At 40.0% G+C, this 15,619-nt stretch overlaps 1 long non-coding RNA gene across 1 annotated transcript; it reads left to right on the top strand.

Annotated features, from left to right (window-relative positions):
* The first annotated feature begins 9,718 nt into the window (after positions 1-9,718).
* LOC125896484 (uncharacterized) lies at positions 9,719-13,837 on the top strand. Its single transcript, XR_007450268.1, has 6 exons — positions 9,719-9,820; positions 10,906-10,968; positions 11,716-12,208; positions 12,350-12,505; positions 12,644-12,728; positions 12,808-13,837. It is a non-coding gene; the product is annotated as an uncharacterized LOC125896484 (long non-coding RNA).
* The last annotated feature ends 1,782 nt before the right edge of the window (positions 13,838-15,619 follow it).

The raw sequence follows: 15,619 nt of genomic DNA, 5'->3' as shown, positions 1-15,619 counted from the left end.
CTGGACTAACACCCTCACAGAGTTCACTGTCCCAGCCCTGCTCATCTTCAGCTGGCTCAAGCTGGTCTGGACTAAATCTCTCTGAGAATTCATTGTCCCAGCCTTCCCTGATCCTCTGATGACTCAAGCTGGTCATGGCCTTCCCAATCTTCTGCTGACTCAAACTGTTTGTCACTCACCCAGTACTCTCTCAAGATATGCATCATACCGAAAACCATATCGTTATTAAAGATTCACTGGATGTTTCCAATTCAGCAGTCTTCTTTGACTGGGGGAAGAGCATGACCGTGTGATTTCATCTGGTGCATGGTTTACTTTCTTTGTCATCTCTGCTGCCATCAACTCCACTAGTGTTTTAGAGTAGTGGGACCTCTTCTGTGCAACTTCTAGCGCCACACCAAAACAGATGTCAAATGAATTCCCCAGGCTGGCTTGGATATCTTCCTCTGTCACACTGTAATAATTGCGTTCCTTTTGAGCCATTTCATTACCTCCCCTTAAAAATAAAGACAGTCACATATTTGTCAAGTGGTCTAATAATCCCAAGGTTACAAAATGCTATTACAATATTGATATCAAAGAAGAAAGTGTGACTGAGTAAAACAGTGTTTGGTTGTGGGAGGTTTTGACTTACATTGTATTGGGAGTGTTGCTGGAGTTGCTGGCACCCTCTCAGTCAGTCTGCATCCTACTTGTAACCTGAGGTGTCACAACACCCAGGATCTTCAAGGGGAGAACTTTCAAAATTGCATCACACATGAGGAACATGAGGAACAGAAGAGCATTTGTGTATGAGTGGATTTGGCCATCTAACAAAATCATCCTATGACTGAAAGAAAGGATTTGAAACTGTTAAAGTCCTGGTAAAGCAAAATCAGAGGTTTGTTTCTAAACACATTATACATGACAGAAAATATTTGCTGAAAACATTTGAAAAAACAGTTTTTTTAATTATATAATTATGAAATGCGGAGTTGGTCATCAAACTACTTTTCACAGTTTTTGTGCCCAAAATTTTTGGGCAGCCCTGAAATCAAGGCTGAATGGGGCAGTCCTTAAATAACCCCACCCCCCACTATACAAAAACTAATGTCAGAGTGCACTGCATCAGCGTTGTTTCGTTCACCCCATGTGTGAGTGCAGAGTTTGCTATGTTCAACAAGCTCTCTTTGCTCTTTCAGTCTAATAAATCAGTTCATGAATAGATCATACTTAAACAACTCAGTTAAAGCTACAGGTGGTAGCTTTTATGAAAATTACTTTTCATCATATTTGCTGAAACTGTCATTGATAAGAAGTAGACAGTCTGTGAATAAAACCATGGCCCTCCTCTTCCTCCTGCTGCCTCTAATGGCATTTGCTAGAATCAGACTGCAGGAACAACCAATCTTTCTCATTTTACAGCTAAACAGTACACTAAAATATGTTTCTGAAAACATCTGAGGTGAGAAATAGGCAATGCACTGACAGACTATTAATATTTTGATCAGGCTGCCTAGTTTGACAGTTTGAACACAGTTCATTAGCAGTGATTGACATGATTGACAGCTGTTTTCAAGACTCCCCAGCTCTGATTGGTTGCTTTTGTTCACAGATTATCTATTTCAGTTAGTGCTGTGTGAATATAGTGAGGTGTTTTTTTATTTTATTTTTTATTTTATTTTAGAAAGGTTACCAACTGCAGCTTTACATGCCTCATTTATATAAATACAAGCCAAATAGCCAGTGACACCTTGCAGTTACTACTCACTGCTCTGGCTATGTACTTTGTACTGATAACTGCTAACAAGTGTCTGTCGCTGTGTAGTAGCAGGCTCGTTTTTGCGTGTGTGCATTAGCTATGTCCATTATTTTTGCTGTCTGTGGTTCTCGGGTGTATGAGCTGTGCTCCTGTGTTAGCTGCCAAAGAGAATCTGTTGCTACACAGCACCTTGCGTGACGGCTCAGACACAAGCCCAGGATTTTAGAGCTGAGAATAGTTCTTATTTTTAATGATTTTGAAACCTTACTTGATATATGGTTAATTGCCACATTTTTTAAACATTTGAATTTGGCTGGGTGGTTAGTAACACATTTTTCTGTGATGTGACAAACTCAGAACACATGTTCATTTATGCTTTACCTGGAATTTAAGCAAAACAAACATTTTACCTGTGTGTGTGTGTGTGTGTGTGTGTGTGTGTGTGTGTGTGTGTGTATTAATGTATACATGTCCTGCCTGATGCCTCCTGCTGCTGCTTTTATCATTAGCCATACTTCTACTGTTATTATACACATATGATTATTGTCACATTATGTATACTATAATATATTAATATATATTTTCAACTTATTGTACTACAATAGCCATAATTAGAATTATAATTTTATTACTTTCATTAATGTTGTTGTAAACTACTGTCATTACTGTCTATCCTGCATCTCTCTCTCTCTCTCTCTTTCTCTCTCTGTCTCTCTTTCTGTCTCATTGTGTCATACGGATTACTGTTAATTTATTATGATCTGCTCTGTACAACATCTGTTGCACATCTGTCCATCCTGGAAGAGGGATCCCTCCTCAGTTGCTCTTCCTGAGGTTTCTACCGTTTTTTGGGGAGTTTTTCCTTATCCGCTGTGAGGGTCCAAAGGACTGAGGGATGTTGTATGCTGTATAGCCCTCTGAGGCAAATTGTGATTTGTGATATTGGGCTTTATAAATAAAATTGATTACTGTAAGAAACGTTGGAGTAATATCTGACCAAGATTTGTCTTTTAACTCCCATTTAAAACAAACCTCATGGACTGCATTTTTCCATCTCTGTAATATTGCAAAAATTAGGCCTATCCTGTCCCAAAAAGGTGCAGAAAAATTGGTCCACACTTTTGTTACCTCTAGGCTGGATTACTGCAATTCCCTGTTATCAGGTAGCTCTAGTAAGTCTTTAAAAACTCTCCAGCTAATTCGGAATGCAGCGGCATGTGTGCTGACAGGAACTAAGAAACAAGATCACATTTCTCCTGTTTTAGCATCTCTGCACTGGCTCCCTGTAAAATCCAGAATTTAATTTAAAATCCTACTCCTAACTTACAAAGCTCTAAATGGTCAGGCTCCGTTATACCTTAGAGAGCTCATAGTGCCATATTATCCCACCAGAACACTGCGCTCTGAGAATGCAGGGTTAATGTGGATCCCAAAGTCTCCAAAAGTAGATCAGGAGCCAGAGCCTTAATTTATCAGGCTCCTCTTCTGTGGAATCATCTAGCTGTTTTGGTCCGGGAGGCAGGCACCGTCTCCACATTTAAGACTAGACTTTCCTCTTTGATAAAGCTTATAGTTAGGGCTGGCTCAGGCTTGCCTTGTACCAGCCCCTAGTTAGAATGACATAGGCCTAGTCTGCCGGGGGACCTCCTATAATACACCAAGCACCTTCTCTCCTTAGTTTCTAAAAAGTTGGTTCTTCTTCACTTGCTAACATTTATGTCCTGTTACTGCGTCTCACTTACTCGGCTCTACTGCATGTCACTAACTCGGCTTCTTCTCCAGAGCCTTTGTGCGCCACTGTTTCACAGGTTAACTCGTATCGCAGTGGTGCCTGGATAGTGTGACGTGTGTGGTTGTGCTGCTGCTGTGGTCCTGCCTGATGTCTCCTACTGCTGCTGCTATAATTAGTCATACTTTTAGTGTCATTATACACATATGATTATTGTCACATATGTATACTATCATTTATTAATATATACTTACAACATATTGTACCACAATAGCCGTAATTACTATTGTAATATTATCACTTAAATTAATGCTGTTGTAAGGTATTATCATTACTGTCTGTCCTGCATCGCTCTCTGTCTCTGTCTCTCTTTCTGTCTCATTGTGTCATACGGATTACTGTTAATTTATTGTGATTTGCTCTGTACAACATGTGTTGCACATCTGTCCGTCCTGGAGGAGGGATCCCTCCTCAGTTGATCCCTGCTTTCCTTATCCACTGTGAGGGTCCAAAGGACAGAGGGATGTCGTATGCTGTAAAGCCCTCTGAGGCAAATTGTGATTTGTGATATTGGGCTTTATAAATAAGATTGATTGATTGACTGATTGTTGTGCATAGTTCACAAACCATCTCTTAAGTAAATCTGATATCCAGACAGACGAGCTAGAAACTGTGGTGTGATGTATTTCAAGAGCTATTTCATAAAAAAAAAACTACAGGAATTGAGTTTTTGTGTGTGTGTGTGTGTGTGTGTGTGTGTGTGTGTGTGTGTGTGTGTGTGTGTGTGTGTGTGTGATTCACAATGTTGAACAGGTTACTTTTAAAATGTAAAAAATTATACAGATTACTACTTACTCTATTTGTGATGAGAAATATAACTATTTTAATTATTTCAGCAAAGTACTGTAACTTATTTTATGTGATTACTTTTCTAAAATGTTTTAAACTGGTAAATAAAGCTGAAAAAGTAAATGTTTTATTCTAAATACAAAATTTTTACAGAAAATAATATACTTAGATGTAACCCTCTTTTTGATTAGTAACTGTGTTAAATAACATATTTTTTTTTATCAGTATCTGATTACATTACATTTATTTTGTAATTTAATAACATATAATCAGTTACTCTCCAGCACTGGTGATTCAGGACTAGATTTTTTTACCTCATTATCCATGTCAAGTGGTAAATTATCCATCAAAGCATGATTCCTTAATTCTTGAAGTACTTGAATCTCCGTAGTTTTTGAAGTGAATGTCTGTCTATATATCTGTCCACTGTCCTTGTTGTATTTGAAAAGTGACTGTAGAGCAGGATTTTCATCCAGAATGATATTCAGAGCTCTTTCGCCATGTTCCAGATTCTATGCCCACACACACACACACACACACACACACACAATCTTGCCTCTTTCCCATCTTTGTTAAGAATTGTACATGCAGAGTACCAATCAGCCTGTCAAAAACTTCAAAATTAGAGCTCTTTTAAGGTGCAGACACACCAAACTGACATCAAAGAACTACTGGTGACGAAAGCCAACTGTTGCGTCGTCTCACGTTGCCCTGTGTCAGTTGCATCCGACGGCCAACTAGCTTGTACGTTCTGCGCCTGCGTGAGAGGAAATAACTCAGAAACAGAAACCGGAAGTCCGAAGAATGCATGAGATAAACAAAATAGCGGTTGCTTACTGCTGTTATAAACCAAAAAAAAGAAGAAAAAAAAGTTTTTTCAAAGAGATTGGTACATCCTGTCAGGGGTTTCCTATCTGTGCACCCAAGCACCACAGCACCTCCACGGACTAATTACATCCAGACGGTCCTGGTGTTTCCTCCGCAGGCTCCACTTCACTCAGCTGCCCGACAAACCGGAGTTAGCAGAGTGTAACTGGCTGTGCTTCCCTCCGGTCATGCTGCGGCTAACACTTCGCTAGCCTCCCAACTAGCCCCGGCTCTCCATTTGGATTTAACCGGAGCACCGAGCCGTGGTTTGTTATTCAGGCAGGGCTTGACGCTAAATTTTTTCCCACATATGGGAATGTGCTCCTAAGTTGAAAAAGTAATGAGCGCACAAAGAACTTTAGGGGCACAATGTAAATTGATCAAATAATGTGTTTTCCGTAATAAACGTGATGCAAATAGACATTTACAAGCAAAATTATTTAATGAATTTGTATACAAAATGTACAGAAAGGTAAAATCATCAAGTTTTGAAAAAGTATTGCAATTTAATTTTGTCTTCAATGTTATTATCTTATACATATTATCTTTGCAAAATGATTATCTTATATAATGTTATTACTATCCTAAAACATTCTCCAGGTTCTCTGAAACTCTGCAGGACTTATTTCCACCCTGCCCAGCAGCGGTACCGTGGCGACCGGTCCCTAACTGCGGGGAGAATGGAGCAGGCTTACCCGGAGGTCCGCCGCTTTTCCCGGTCCCTCGTCTCCGCCACACTTTGACTTAATTCCACCCAGCCAACAGCCTGGCTGCGGAGAATGGTCCATAACTGCGGGGAGAATGGAGCAGGCTTCCCTGGATGTCTGCCGCTTAACCCGGTCCGTCTCCGCTACACTTTGACATATTTCCACGCTGCCGACAGTGGGACTTATATTCATTGTGCTGACAGTGGCTTGGAAAACCGCCCATAACCGTGTCACACGGGGAAGAGGGAAGAGGGAAGAGGGAAGGCGGCTGGAGTTCCTCCAACATTTGCAGTTAGATTATCATATTTTTTTATTGACAAAAATATAGGCTGCTTCGGCTGATTTTTTTATGCACACATGTGCCCCTAAATATTTTTTACAGTTCGCACACACCTATTCATTCATTCATCTTCTAACCGCTTCATCCTCTTGAGGGTCGCGGGGGGGCTGGAGCCTATCCCAGCTGACATCGGGCGAGAGGCAGGGTATACCCTGGACAGGTCGCCAGACTATCGCAGGGCTGACACATAGAGACAAACAACCATTCACACTCACATTCACACCTACGGACAATTTAGAGTTATCAATTAACCTAGTCCCCAATCTGCATGTCTTTGGACTGTGGGAGGAAGCCGGAGTGCCCGGAGAGAACCCACGCCGACACGGGGAGAACATGCAAACTCCACACAGAAGGGCTCCCACGCCCGGGATCGAACCGGCAACCCTCTTGCTGTGAGGCGAGAGTGCTAACCACCACACCACCGTGCCGCCCGCACACACCTATTTTTAGTCGCAAATGCGGGTGCAACGTTTGCACTGTCGAGCACTGTCAGGTTAAAGTGGGAAGAAGCAGAGGGTCTGTCGGGCAGCTGAGTGAAGTGGAGCCTGAGGAGGTTTCACTGCAGGCAGATTCAATCGCAACAGGGGCGAGGAAATAAAATATGTACAGCCAATCAGAGTGATCTCGCTCACCAACAAGCTCCGCCGCCGATTCAACATGCTCAATCGGCTGAAAAGCCGCCGACAGGGGTCCGACTAGTGCCAACGGTGCAGGACACACCGCAAAAACTACAGCGACAGACGCTCACTGACGGCCTGCCATTGCTCGACGGCCGACCGTCGGCCTGGTGTGTCAGGGCCTTTACACTTGCATTTTATGGGTCACACCACACATGTTAATTAAAATCCAATCTGAAATGCTACACTTAAATGACAGCGCTTTTGTATAAAGAAATAGAGTGTTCTATTTCTATTTGATTTAACTACTGGCTAAGGTGCACTTTCACTGCACTTGGCACTGTGCTGCTCCATTTCCTCAGACAGAATGAACTGATTAATCTCTGTTGCTGAGAGAAAGTGGTGCTCTGAAGAACCAAATTGGTTGGTATATTCCAACAATTCTCTGAATTTATGAATGATCCAGTTTGTGCCAGAGTGTGCTCTGGTGGTGATGTAACCAATTAAAAACGCACCTGATTGTTGACCACTGAAGTACATGTGCTGACATTTTATTGCTGAAATGGACTTGACAGTAGAGGGCAGAGAGGTAGGAAAAGAGTGGAGCACCCAGGCCATGTTGGTCAGTGGGCATACAATTTTCAGAGGGGCATTGAGGCCAGACAGAAGGGCCATGAAAGCCATAGCTGCCATGAAATTCCTGCCATGGTTCAGACTGTATCCTAATATTTCTTAGCTCTGTGGTTCTGACTCTGTCTGCATGAAGAACCAAAAAAAGTCTTTCCTTAAGACAATTTTAAAACAGATTTTGGTAACATAGCTTGTGATTTTATAGAAATGAACCGCTTGGTCATTCCAGAACATACTGAAAAGGAGATACTATTGAAATGGAACTCGGAAAAACAAACATTTCTCCAGGGAAATAAGGCAGTGTTGGCAGATATAATGGTATCCTTGTCACTTAGTTTCAATGGGACCCTGACTTAAAAACCTGAATCCACTTCTGTCGTTTGCTGGTATAAAGTTAAAGGAAAATATTTGTGTTAACATTTGCACATGAAATCTTTTCTGACTAATGTCTTACTGTGCTATACCTGGAATGTCCAGATGATCAGCGCTGTCTCTTTGCCATTGCAGTATGGCTCAGTCATGGCTTTGCTGTAGTTCAGGCCCAGCACAGGAACAAAATGACTTAGGGTGCATCTGAAATTAGTTAGGTTGCGCCAGAAGCTACAGTGCAGGCTGCTATCAGCAATGAAAAGTAGTGTAGGTATTGGGTGTGGTCCACAATTAATGGATATGCTGGAATACAGCTGTAAAAAAAAAAAAGTTGTAAACAGTAGTAGGCAAGTGAATACAATGTGGCATTTTTTTCAGCAACAGTTTGCTTTATTTGCAATGGTTCCTTAAAAACATCATATGTTTTACAATTACATTCCAGGATAAATATACAGTGCACTTCCCTGACAAATGGAGTTCTATTTTATTCGTAGGAGCAGAATAAAATCTATTTCACTGTTCAGAGTCCATTCTGCTTGACAGATATCAACTATAGCTCATGACCAGTAACCACAGCTTAAGTTCAGATACCTTTTGCAATGTCCATCACCGATCCAACCTGTTCTCTTTTTGAGGTCATCATATACCGTCACTTGATGAGAGGTTTTGGTATTAGACACCACCAAGAAAAGCAGTTCTCTCTTGGTGGTATGATACGCCGCTGGGTGGTGCAAGTTAAAGAACTGGAAAGTCCCTTTAGAGTGTGCATGAGGGGTGGAGGATATGTCCAACAAATACAAGACTTCCACTCAGGAGCGCGGTGTGCGCTTCCTGTATGTTGAGCCAAACCTTTATGCTTTTTCTAAACCTAACCACATCTCCCAACACCAACTTCTGGACACAAATCTATACAAATAGCTTCTCTATGACAAATAACACAAACTTACAACTTATTCAGTATAAGACACTACATAGGATTTACGTTACACAACACAAAATGCTACAAATGGGCTTAACTAACACAGACACCTGTTCACAATGCACTTTAGGAAGGAGGAGGAGGACTGACGATTACTTTTACGCAACCTGGACATGCCAACCAGTTCACTCCTTTTGGGTAGCAGTCACAAAAAAACTTTCTTGCATATTGAGTTGCAGAATCCCACCATCTCCATATCACAGAAACCAACCTCCCATCCAAATACAGAAACCCGCTGCTTATATATCTCTAACTATCGCCAAGAAAATAGTTCTGTTAAACTTAAAATCAAAACAGTTATTACACATCAACCACTGGACCAACCTTATTACAGAATTCATCTCAACAGAGAAAATGGCAGCCTCTAACAACAGTAATATGTCGGCCTTTAATGAAACTTGGAACCCATTTCTCACTCTTCTCAGTTGATACCATACTACATCAGAACAGCCCACGCACATCTCCACATCTCTACATCTTCCTTTCGCTGCCGTTTTGCCTGTCTCCCGCTGAGGCTCCCGGTCGGGCTACTTGGGGCCTGGTAGGGGGACCCCTTGCTCACCTCCCTGAAGCCCAGGTCTGGCCTCACCCCTCATTGCAATGTATATTATCACTGCAATATAAATTACCAATTATAATTCTAATAATTCTAATAATTAATCTTGTTATGGTCATTATCATGATATATTGGTTTATACACTCAAAAAACTAATTCTTGCCCTTCTTAAATTGAACACATTTTTATATAATATGCTTTCCTTGAATATATCTATTTAAAAGCATATGTAAGTATACTTAAGAGGTGTAACATAAAATGTGTTAATAGTTTCACTGAAGAGATAAATTCATCAACATGTAACACAATTTTATCCCTTTTGTGAGGGTCCGCCTCTACAACTCATGCCCCCCTTAGCCTCACCTCACTTCCGCCCGCCTCACTGAAAACCAGGAAACAAACTTTTCAACTACAACAAGTGGACACTCACTCCTCGGTAAGTATTTCTATTTCTAGAATTTATTTCACTTTTGAAGAATGTGCATGGATATGGCTATGAGGTGAGTTGTTAGTTCGTTCACTGTTGATGTCGCTAGCATTATAGACAGTGTTAGATTCGTGCACATGGATCGGCCATGTTGTGCAGAGCACCGCCCGCTTCTGCCGGCCACCGCTTGCTAATGGCTAATAGCCGATATGCTACCGTGTAGGAGGACTCCCTACGTAGCCAACGCGCGTAGCCTACGCACCGTCATTGGCAATTATATTCGTACGTCAATGGATCTACGTCTTTGGGCGCACCAGCACCGCTACCGACCGGGAAGCTCGCATTTGAGCAGCTCGAGAGGCCGTGCGGAGCTCGGTAGAGACGTAGGGTACCGCCAGGCGAAGCCACAGGGTAACTAACGTAGCAGCCTCCATCGAGACGGCTGTGGAGCTTCACACACATTTGTATTTATTTCCGCATGGTGCCATGACCGAATCTGTCACGTAAACACTTAGATCACATTAAAAGATGAAATACATTAAATTGCTTATTATGCATTCCATGATGTGACAACATGTCAACTTAGCCTGCCTCCCCTCTGTTGTCAGAGGGATGTTGTCTCCTGGTTTGCGTTTTATTTGCAAGTGTCTTAAGGAGGTAGACATTGTATTTTTTTGGATTTACATTAAAACTCCTTTTGATTTGGAAGAAATTATATAAGATCATGATTTGAATATTTTGTGTTACATTCATTCTCATGAGAGTTACAATACCAACTTAAAAAATGTTTTAAACTGTAAACTTGTGTTCAAAATTGCAACTTATGAAATTCATAATTATTTGTAGCATAAAAATATTTATCACTGCCATTTGTCATTGTGATATATTTTTAAATAATGCAGGCCACATATTTGTTAGTTTCTATAATAATATCAGTATTAATTACACAAGCATGATTTGTTTATTTAATGTAGATGGCTCATTGTGAACTGTTTTGTGCAAGATTGTAACCAACCATTCTGATTATGGATCAATCTGCTGTTTATCCTAATCAATTGATTCTATTCTCTCTACTATTATTTCATCTTTTGCAGTTTGTCAGTCTGGAAAGGCCTAACCAGTGTCACCAAGCTACTTTTGACAACCTCTTAGTGATAGTAAGTGATAAGTTTACTTGTTCAATGCTGACCCAAGCTAATCTGTGTCATTGTCAGTTCTTTGATATGCAATGTACTAATTTTCTTTTCATTTTTAGGCTTATGGATGTGGAATTGCAAAGAATGCAGTTTGGAACTGGCTAGCAGGTATTTGTTGTTGCAACATTTTACGCAAACTCATGGTCATTTTAGGGGCAGTTACCGCTATCCATGTCCATACACAGATTGCCCATGTACATTTTAATACGTGGAGTAAACTTTTAAATCACACACACAAAAGTCACGGTAAACGGCAAACATCAAAGCCTGGAGAAAGATCTACATTTCAGTGTCATGTGTGCTCATGCACAGAGCTAGCAACAGAGAGTGTTTTTTTTTTCAACACATAAATGGACATCTAAGGAATTATGAGACTGCTCTCTTTCTCTCCCCTCTCTCCCTCTTTTTCTCTCCCCCCTCTCTCTCTCTTTCTCTCCCTTCTCACTCTCTTTCTCTCCCACCCTCTCTCTCTCTCTCTTTCTCTTCCTGTCTCGTCAACCCAAATATTTATTGTGTGTGTGTGTCTGCGTGCATGCATGATTGTGAGTTTGTGTGTGTTCACATGTGACAAAGAGGATCAACTTTTGGTTATGGAGAGACACCAAATTTCTGTAATGGGTCTTGAGCTGAAAAAGTTTGGGAACCCCTGGTCTAAAGAAATAACCCTGCCTTTCCCCCTGTTCTCCTTTTTCCTTGTTTCTGCTCTAGATTAAAGGTAGTCCATAATGGCTGTTCTGTGGATCTTTTTTTTTTTTGTGAAGAGGTAGCAGCTGCTCTGACAAGGGCCCATCCTTTTTTGGGGCAAGTGGGATCCAAAACAGGATTTTGGGGATGGAAACAGTCACTTAAATATAAAATGCAAAACTACCGAACAAAGCTCGGATGACTGGGACATCCTGAAATCCGTGTGAACTCCTTGAAACACAAACGAGAAGGCCAAGGCAAAGCTGCAGCCAATATCAAGAAACCTAGAAAGGCTGAAGTGAACTACATCCTTCTCCACCCAAAAGAGGAAACCTCGGAGAGCCTGGAGAATGAGAGAAATGCCCTACTGTCAGAACTCAAAAAGCATGACAATGAAGTGGTAATAAATGCAAAACTGGAAAAAACCTTTTCCCACAGACGACTAGAGATTGTGGAGCAGAGACCCATGATAGAGGACTTCAAAAACAGATGGCCTGCCCTGTTTCAGGAGAATGAAGTGAGTCAATGTGCATGTTTTAATGTCTGTATTTTTCCCCATGATGATCAATGGATGCACTATTTGAAAAAAATCCAGCATCCTTTGTTGTTTGCATGATAATAAGTTTTTTAAAAATGGCTATATTTTGTCATTTTTCAGGTGAATGCAGAGTTCTTAAGGATCACAACCAAACCACTGGTGTCGAAGTTTTTGTCACAACTGGACCACTTCTCCGACAAGTTAATACAAATCTTCAAGAACAAAGGAGGAGTGAAGGGTCAAAAGATCAGGGATGTCCTGGCAATCGACAATTCGGTCCGTGAAAATGCACATAGCATACTTTTCAATTTTCATCACTTTATTGGGATAACGTAATTCTTCTTCTTCTTCTTCTTCTTGTGTGAGAAATGATTTGGCTGATTTCTGTCTTTTTTGTTTTTATTCCCGTTTTAGTGTGACATCTACATCAGGAGAGAGTGTATCCTGAAATCCCTCTCCACCCAATGAAGATCCGGACACTTTCCTCAAGGAATATCTTGTAAGCTAATCATGATGTCCATGTCTAGATGAAAACTGCAGACAAGGATTTAAAAATGGTTATTTCTGCTGTTGTTCAGGCCTCTGCCATTGAGGAGTCATGGGATCTATGTCAGCCGCAGACCTGGGGATGAGGAGCCAGAGGACGTGGGAGTTGTGATCGAAGGCATCAAAGTTCTCACCAACATCAGCAGTGTCATCATTGCTTTCATCATGCTGTTTGGGCTCATTTATGCCCTTGATCTAAGCTTTCCAGACAACCTCAAGTACACTTTCAAGTTCTCCCAAAAGATCATAATGAACTTGGATGGGCACAAGCTGAATGCAAAAATACAGCAGCTGAAAATCAAGCTGTTTGCGTAAGTGCTGGACATCAGGTGAGAGTTTGGTTGGTTGACCAATTGCCCTCATGACATTGTTCATTACACATTGTCCTCCACGTTTTTCTTCGCATCCAGTCAAAGACAGTTGGCATCTTGTGGCTGCTTCCTTTTCTAATGTTGCGATAGTTGAGAACAGACTGCTGCACAGAGACAAACTCGGAGCTGCAGTCAACTGAAATTTAAAATATTGCAAGCTTCTGTTTGAATGTACCAATGAAAATTACATGATATGCTGCCTTGGGGAGTGCAATGACTGCATTGACAGTTTAAAACTAGCATTACATGGGTTTGATGCACTTGAACACTTTGCCCACTTCACCTTCACATCCTAACCCCCGAAGTGTTACTTTACCGTCCTCCCTGTTTCTGAAATTCATCTCAAGTTACCATCACATCCATTTTCTCCTTCCTGTCTACACTACCCACTACTTCATTTCATGATGGTGTACTAATGAAGGTGTAGAGAAGTCTTTTGTACAGTAAGTGCTTTAAGGTTTTTCTTACTTTGTATGTTCAACATTTCTGTCGCTTTTGTTACCATTGCTTCGCGGCAACGTTATGCCACAAGGTTACCTTATCAGGTGTTTGAAACTGTGGTCTTGAGTGGTAGCATTATAGTATTCCTTGCATTTTTTCACAGTATGTGTAAATATACTCTTCAGTTTAAAAGAGTAATTGCAAAACTGTATCCTTTGTTTTACTGACAGTCTGTAGGGAAAGGAAATGCAGCTGCACTTATATTTTTTTGCATTTGCCTTGATTTTTTTTGATTTTTTGCCTTTTTTTTTTTTTTTCTAGAAGTTTGCTATACCATACTCAGGAAGTAACAAAAATAGATTTGTTCAGTGCAGTTTTTAGTATTCAGCAGTGCAGTGCAAAGCCTCCGTTTTCTTTGTCCTTGTGGCACTGTTCAGAGAACTGCTTGAGGGCTGTTAAAGCTGTACTATTTCCAGGTTTTAACATGGTTCAACATTTTTGACAAGCTTGCCAACTGCTGTACTTCCTATAGTTAAATGAGTAGGTCATCACAGATGTGCCAACTGCTAAGCACAGGTTGGAAATGCCCGGTGTGGGTTTATAATTTACTATTAAGTAATATGACACATGACAGAGTAGGCTAAATTGTAAAGTTGTACCAGACACTTCCATCCTGTGCCAAGCAGTTGGCACATCTGTAGTATGATAGTAATTTAAATGGATCTGCTCATTTAACCATAGAAACTATAGCAATGGGCAAATTTGCCTAAATGTTTCCTTTTTAAATTGGTCTAAATTGGAATATTGCATATTCCAAATTTACGTCAATGTATTTTACTTGTAATGGGTTAATGTTGTAATGGGAGGTCTGTTTTGGCCACAATGTTATTGAAGTAATAAAAACAGTTGAAAAAAAAATAATTCTGCTTTTATTGACTTCCAGTTTTCACTTTATTATTGAGTTGGTTAAACTTAAATAAATTTAAGTTTCTAAATGCAATAATTTCATAACCAGTTCATTATATAAATTTGAGTTGGACAAATGAAAATGTATTGCAATTTGTTGATGTAATAATTGTACTTAGGCAGTATTTGGTGAAAACGAGTTACTTGAACTCAATTAGACTATATTACAATGATGTGCTTAGATTGAGTTGGCACAATGCACAAAATTGAGTTTGGCCTATATATATATTTTGGATGGAAAGCCTGCCCACAATTTAATTGAGTTCATCCAATGAATGATTTTTTTGAGTGTATTAGGTTATGTTATGTATCATATTATATCATAGTGGATTATTATGTTATGTTATATCATCTTATAGTATATTATTATATATTATATCATGCTATAATATAATGTCTCATATTACCTTATATTATTTCATCTTACATTATTATGTACTATATTAACATGCAATATTGTATTGCAGGTTTTTATTGTGATTTCATTTTTTTATTTTCCTTCCCCTTTTTTCCAATTTATATTTTATATACGTATATACATATCATTGTAACTTAAAAAAAATAAATAAATAAAAACAAATAAACCTAACCACATGCATTTGTTGCACAAGAAAATAAACATAAATATGAGGTGTTTTACTGATGTTATACTATTTATTTTTAAGAAGACTTTATGAATCTTAACGAGCAGGGACTGTAGATTTCCTGTAAAAATGGAAGTGCATTTTGAAAACACCCAGTGTATGTAACAGGTGTAAACTGACATGGCATCCCACAACATCAACAACAGACGCACCTCACAGACCACTGCCTACTATAAAGCTGCCTCCATTAAAAGACACATAATTATGACTTCCTCCACAGTTCCCTCATTTATTTTTGTGTGAAACTTTTGACTCTGTCCACTAGTGCCATCTATTGACTGTGTCTATGCCATAATAAAGGACATATGGAAGTGTGAGGACAGTGGTGTTTACAATGTTTGAAATGGACGTATCTACTTTTGTACATAAATGGAGGAAAAACTGAGACCTAATACCTAAAAATACTCTGCAGCCAAGTTCAA

Source organism: Epinephelus fuscoguttatus, linkage group LG10 (genome assembly GCF_011397635.1).
Source record: "Epinephelus fuscoguttatus linkage group LG10, E.fuscoguttatus.final_Chr_v1".
In the NCBI taxonomy this organism is placed as follows: domain Eukaryota; kingdom Metazoa; phylum Chordata; class Actinopteri; order Perciformes; family Serranidae; genus Epinephelus; species Epinephelus fuscoguttatus.
This window is presented reverse-complemented; position numbering and strand designations above follow the sequence as displayed.